Source organism: Anguilla anguilla, chromosome 6 (assembly GCF_013347855.1).
Source record: "Anguilla anguilla isolate fAngAng1 chromosome 6, fAngAng1.pri, whole genome shotgun sequence".
Lineage (NCBI taxonomy): Eukaryota > Metazoa > Chordata > Actinopteri > Anguilliformes > Anguillidae > Anguilla > Anguilla anguilla.
In genome coordinates, this window is record NC_049206.1 from 13,554,859 (window position 1) to 13,562,349 (window position 7,491).

The window sequence follows — 7,491 nt, forward strand, 5'->3', positions numbered from 1 at the left end:
TTATGTTTTTCTGGAACTTGTTCGCACAGTTGCAATGGTAGACGAACATTATACATAACACCGCGTAAGGGCAATACCTCAGAAATCAAATCAAAGAGTAGCCTATATACACGAAATAAGCCATCTATAAATGTGTGGAAGTAGAAGGAGACGAAGGCAGACGTGATGGTGCAGGCCTCATCGTGGGAACTTGTGGGCTTTGGCACTATCAGCCTTCACTTTTTTCTTCACTGCTGAAAAACCATCACGTGGTCAACATTACATATAGCCTGATACAATTGCAAGATTTTCAAGTCCAGTCTGTCTTCTTATTCCTAATAGCTTTTCATTACAAACGTGTGATTATTCTAATAATGGATGGATGTATGATTGTGCCAAACAGTAGTTAGAACTAATTTGTCGCCTATTAGTGGGCCTAACTGTTGGCAAAGTATTGTTCATTCATGGAAGGGTGATTCTTCCAAGCTATTTGTCGACGTAAAAAATAAAGCAGTTGGAATGTGTTAAAGGAATGCACATGCTTTATCAGAACTTACACATAATATTCATAATATTTATTATTTCGACCAAAAATTATGTTGGATAATATACTGGTGGTGATGTAATGAACACTGCTGTTACTTAGGCCTATATAATTTTATCCAAAGGCAAAGTGTTTTCACGCTTTCCTTGAATCTTTGAAGTTACGAGAGCTTTGTATCGCTTCCATTTTTGTCTAAATGATAATGGTAAAATATATACTTATCCTTTTTGGTGTGTTGTGTGTCGTTTTATTCCGAAATTCAAATGACGTTGTGCAATAAAGGGTGTCTATATACATTTCTGGTTTGGTGTAAAACCTCGCTAAGAACTCAGTTTGATAATTGAAAATAGCTAACCAAACATTTCCTCAGGTTTTTGGAGGGTATAATTGCACGACACTAGTGCTCAGTGCATACCGGCTCTGGGAGGTGACAGGACATCGCAGTCCCAGGTGCACTTTAATCGGATTATCTGGTGCACGTGGAGTTAGCAGCCACTTTGCCGCGGGACAGACTGGGAAATACACAGGGAAAAGCACTGTTAATTATTTCCATTTTAACTTAAACTTTAAACCAAGAGCTCTAATGCAGGTGTAGGGTTGTAAGTACACTATCTTGTTATTATTTTTTGTCTAGTAGTCGTAGGCCTACATTACAGTTGTATTACATTACACTTTGCAGATTTAACCAGGCCGATTTACAGAGGTGGAGAACATCCGTCTTGCACTGCTGCTACTGGTAGTGATAGTAGTCTCAGATTGAAGAAATAATAATAATAATAATAATAATAATAATAATAATAATAATAATAATAAAACCATCACCATTATAATTATACACGTAGTCTACATTTTGCGTAAATAGTTATGATATCTTGTCCCATGATGCTGTTCTAACGAATTTGTACTGTTTCCGAAGATGTGTGTTTTAGGCCTACTTAAAATTTGTCATTCTGTGCTGAACAGTAACTTTAAATCGATTGTATTGATGAATTCGGCTTGATGATGTTAGGTTCTGTTTTCTCACTCTACTGTTATCGGATATTAATTATTCAGCACTGGGACACACGGCCTCCTGTTGAAAACACGTAACCTACAAGCCATTCCTATTAAGCTCATGGCTTTAATGTTCTCCTACTCCCTTTGTCTTAGAATTCCTCTGCTACCTAAAGTGTAAAAACACTGCGGGAAGAATCTCCCGAAAGCCAACGAGCGCTTCATTAACATATACCTTTTGTTGTCCAACATCCATTTTACCTTTCTTGGTGGAAGTGAAAAGGCACTTCAAATGTTTTCTTTCTGCCCGAACACGGACAATGGAAGAAAGCAGGAGGGAATATACTCGAGGAAACGGGGGTTCTTTCACGTGCTAAGTGATCGATTTCTCTCATTCATGGAAAGCCCAAATAAACTTTACATACATCCTAGGAAGACTTATTATGTAATTCTTTGTACTTTATCTACTGTTTATCTACGACTTCTGTCAAACTACATACCCATAGTCTCTGTATCTACTAATTCTGTATGACCTAACGTAATGTGGCTCTTTTGTATAGGTTATTTAAGTATTAGGCTATCCTGCGATAAACGCGCATACTAAATGGGAATTTTCCAATGTCAATCACCTACAGTTGATCGAATTATTACTTTAATGGACATACATTTAAATATTACATAGCATTAGCACTTTAAGAGCCACAGAATAATGCCAGCAATTTCACCCAATAAAATATAAGTCATGAAAATTACTGTCGCTATATGACTCTAAGAGATATTTGGAATGACAAAGTGATTTATTCATGTTCCTGGCAGTTCTGTTTAATTGTAGTATTGATGATACACAGGTCAGTACACAATGCACAAAACACCAAATAAATGCTGTGTTTTAAACTGAAGAAAAAAACTAGTGAAGTCCTAAATAAAGCCTAAAACTTACGTGTATGTAGACTTATACACAACATGTCACATCCAACAGGAATGAGAGATGGGGATTAAGCTATATCTCAGCACAGATTCCTATCAACTGGTATAGTTTTGTAGAACGCTGACCTGGTTATCTAACGATTAGCCTCTAACACAAACAAAACAACACATGTGATATTCGTCTGTACATTACAAATTGTATATGGTCTTGAAATGCAAGCTATTACAAATCATATTATATAAAAAACGTAAATGTATCGAGAAGGCACTATCATAGTAAGCTATCCCTGAATATTAGGCTACGTTATTGCTCTTAACAACCTGTAGCCTATCCTCCACTTTAAAATTCCTTTTTACAACGACGAATGTGCTGATGCGGGTTCTCACCAGAACTATGGAAACTATATACTGCTATAAAAACAAAAAATGAATAAAACAACAGAAAGTCATGATTCAGTGTTTGGCTATCTTGAAAGGGACATTAGATCTCCGTGTCAAATCCATTAGTGCGGCTAAAATGCTCACTCCCTCTAAGTTTGTTTGATGAGGAAAAATTGCACCATAAATAAAGCTTGAAATGCCATCATCGCCTAATGTAGCCTAAAGGTTCGAACTATATTTTTAACTGAATTTAATTAGAATGAACTGTGCGAATAGCGCTATGAATAGAATTGTGGGGGCTCACGATTTCAAACTATATTTGTTCGTACTTACATATTTTTGCCATGTCCAATAGATTACGAAAATAAAAAATGATTCAACCACCACGAGGTTCTCTTTTCATTATAGATTAAGTATTTACCCTGCACATTAATGAGTCTAGTCATTTTCTGCAAGACTGCATTCCATAAGAACAATATTCTTTACTTATTTTAAATTAAAAGAATTCTCATTATTGCATCTATTATGCTTAATAGAACGTATATAGCTCAAATTGTTAATTGAATGACCATGATTCTATTTAAATTTTATTCAATATCAACGGCGCACAAATTACAATTTTTTTTAGTTGCTGTATTAGCCTATTGATTACTGATAAGTTTACAATACGTAGCGACAGGCGATGAAATGAGAAAAAGGTCTATCTGCGTAAAGAATGACGACACGTGACTCACATGGCAATATTTTCTGGTGATTATTGTTTCTTTGTCCTGCTTACGAAACACATTCTTCAAAACTTTTTACTTACAATGTGCGGACCTTTTGTTTTTAGTTTATCATAACTAATAACACCATTTTGAGTTTAGTTTATTGTAACTAATTTTTATTTATTTATTATAAGCAATAACACAAACTGGATGTGTTGTGACGGAAAAAGTTTTCAAAGACAGTGTGCTGTGTTTAATTTAATCCTTTTTAGTGTTTTATCGATTTTATGCCGAAATGCGGAACTATGAAACTATGGGTGGTTTTAGGCGATCAGCTCCCTGCAATGTTGTATCAGATTCATTACTCCTTTTTGAGATTTGTGTGCGCAAGGCTCATTGACAGGGATACAGAGTAACCTACACCATATGTAAAAGCGGAGGTCTTTCTGTTATTGTTTGGTTGTGTTCATTAAACATCTGTATGCTATTTAATGTCACAACAAAAATATTTTCAACATAATAAGCCAAATTATTCACATATACGAAGGCACAGCCAGTTCTACAACCATAAACATACTGTTCAAATTGTCAGCCAACTAAGTTATCACAACAATTGTTATAATCATAGTATCAAAATGAAAGCATATTAAGAGAAATACTTTGAGCCTTATGCTTCACAGAAAACAAACCAGTGTTATTCCATTACACTGTTAAATCATTGCCTACATTCATTCAACCTGGCCCCGTGTTTTTCTGTGTTGTCATTTGAAGAGAAAGTGTTCTGTCAAACGCACTGCGTCATATCAATGGTAAACAGTCAAAAGAAAGGAAAGATGAAACCTGTTTGATGAATTTCTTATTTTGTACCTTAAAAAACACTCCTAAAGGCATTTTGAATCCTTCCAAGCAAGTTACCTCATGCTTTATATTATACAAATCGAGACCTGATAATTATAGGGTTCTCTCTGCCATTTCTACAGTTCTGAGATATTGAGCTTTAAAATTTGTGTCATTTCATTTGTTTTCATCACTTAGAACGGCTTACTGGAATTACAGAAATGTTAAACTTTTTTGTACATTTTTAACACCAAACATGTAAAGACTGATAAACCCAGAATTTATTTCTATATAACTTATTTCAACAAAAATGTCTCAGATTAACCTAGAGCACAAAATCCAAAAATATCATACAAAGGAAATAGTGAATGTGTGAATGCATACATCATAACATTCTGTATTTGATATATTACACGTAGGCCTACTGAATTGCCTACTCTACAGCACCATTTAAAGACCAACCATTAAAAAAACATGTTCGGCATCATGAACACAGCAGCATCTTGTGCTTCCAGGTCAACAGCTTTTGCTTAATAATACAAATGACTGAAAGCAGGTGCTTCTACACAGGTGCGGTTCCTGTGTTAATTAAGCAATTAATTTCCCAGCATTCTCACTGTTGTGTATTTAACAAAAAGCTTGGGCACGTCCAGTCGACCATTGTTTTGGATACCAGATCAAATCTTGGTGACTTTTACAGAGAGGTGGTTTATAGGGCACATCTGGCAGGAGCCTCAGTGAATTAAGACTGCTGTGCTGATGTTTCATGAGGAACAGTGGCCACAGTGGTGTTGGCATTGAAGTCTGAGGGAAAGACGTCATCAACTAGGGGCAGCTGTGGTCGAATGTACAAAGCAAAACAGACAAGCAACTCAGTTAACTGAATCAGTTTGCTGCATATATCAATACGGCATGCAATGCCAACCTATAACTTGGCAGAACCCATAACTGCCATCTTAAATACACTGCCCAAAAATAAGAATCACTGATTTTTATCATTATCAATTTATTTCAACATTTGACTATTTATAAAATATTTACAGAAAGTCTCCCTCATGGTTTATGCACTCCCTTAACTAATGATCTGGCCTCACAATAAAAAAAATCTTACCGTAACAAAAATATTTAATGGGATCAATACGGAACAGATGTTTCAGAAGAAGTGACAAAAATGTACTGGTCATTGGCTGCAGTAAGGAACAGTATAGTGTAGAAACCAGCAATTAACTGTTTGTGTCAAACACATTTAAAAAGTAGTCACAATACCACAATTAAATTTTGTATCATTCATTTATTTGGTACTGAAAGTAGTGCAGTCATATTTATCCAGAATTCAAAGCGTGAATGAAATGGACAGGGAGTTCAACCAACAAGAGATGGCGAGAGGGAAAACATTTGCATCCTCACAAAACACCATCAACTGTATCTTGTTAAACAAGAACTGACAAAAGTGCACTCGTTAAAATGTGTAGCACAAACTGTCAAAGCTCAAAGTGCATAAAGACATATCCTTCAGATACATCAATGGCTTGCTTACAAGGGAGACATACCCATGTAAATAAAGTACAGAGAGCAGCGCTAAGTCTTTTGTTATCTGATTTCTCCGAGCTGGAAAGAGGGTTTATTAGCTCTGCAGTCAGCCCAAACTGCAGGCCCTCCAGGCCCTGCTCCCCCTGAGCTTTGTGTCTCACCCTGGAGTAATATTCTCCCAGCAGTGCCCTTCTCTGGGGGATTACAGATTAACTAGAAAGAGGATTCTGAATGAAATGCGCTGCGATTTTCATTTAAACCCGATTTTCATTTAAAACAAGGGGAGGTCTACCTCAGGGAAGCTTGTATTTGGGTACCTGGCTAGAGACTCTAACACCTGCACCCCCCCCTTCCCCCACCCAGATACAAACTTCCTCTCTCACACACATACACAGACGTATACGCACATACACAAACACTATATCCCTCAGTGTCAGTCTGACTGTGTCTATCTCTCTTTTTCATTCTGTCTTATCTCTTAACATCTGATATAGCGGCTGATGTCTCTGGAGGCCATTGCTTCCAGCTCATATATCAGTATTATCAAATGTGACAGGTACATTAAATACTGTTTAATACCAGCTTTTCACATTCATCCTCCAGGGGATATTCTCAAAAATATCCTAAAAAGGGACTTATTCATTGATTTATCCAGTTAGTTCGTTTGTTAGTTAGATTAGTTTAGTCATCTTTCAGTTGCTAGTGGGGAAGTTTTAGATCACCTAAAAAGAAATAGTGGACCACAGCCGAAATGCTTGCATGCAATAAAGAACACGTGGCAAACTGAAGATTACTCTACAATGTCCATTAAAGGACATAAACACTGAAATAATTTACAGTAATTTCCCATTAGAAAATGCTATTATTGTTTCCATTATTATTTAGGAAAGGATGTGGTAAAAATATTTCCTCTGGGGCTACATAAAATCGCCAAGGACAAGGAAATTGGTTCTTGGGCAAATTATCATATGTCTGTGAACTGGAACACATTCAGTAATTCTAGAAGATGTGGGTTTTTAAAGCTTATTACCATTCATTAGTAAATCAGACTGCTTCTTGCTAATTAAAATTGACTGGCTGTGGCAAGACTCCACTGAATAAAAGGTTCGTGTGTGAGAAACCTCTCAAACTGACGCAAATGTGGGTAAGAGCATATACTATTACAAATACAGGGAATACCAGGAAAAAAAACATTTTCAGGAGACTATTTCTGAACTAAATTTCCTGTGAATGTGCTGAAAATGTTCTGAAAATGTATGTTTTCATTTTTATCCAAGTTTCTTTACCACAGAAATTGTAAATATTTTCCAGAAACTAATACATTTAATACATATAAATTATTATATTTCATAATTACTTTTGAGCACAGCACAGCAATTTTGACCAAAAAATAAATTTGAAATAACTATGACCTGAGAATTGCAACCATACACTCAATTTGCCTCCACAGTCATGCGTTCATACATTTAGTATCCACCAGGGGTCACCTGTGGGAAAGCACAGTAGTTCATATAATGCACATAATGCCCAATATGAAAAATTGTATTTGGGATAAATTTATTTGGAATAAATTATGTCTTCTCATACACAAAG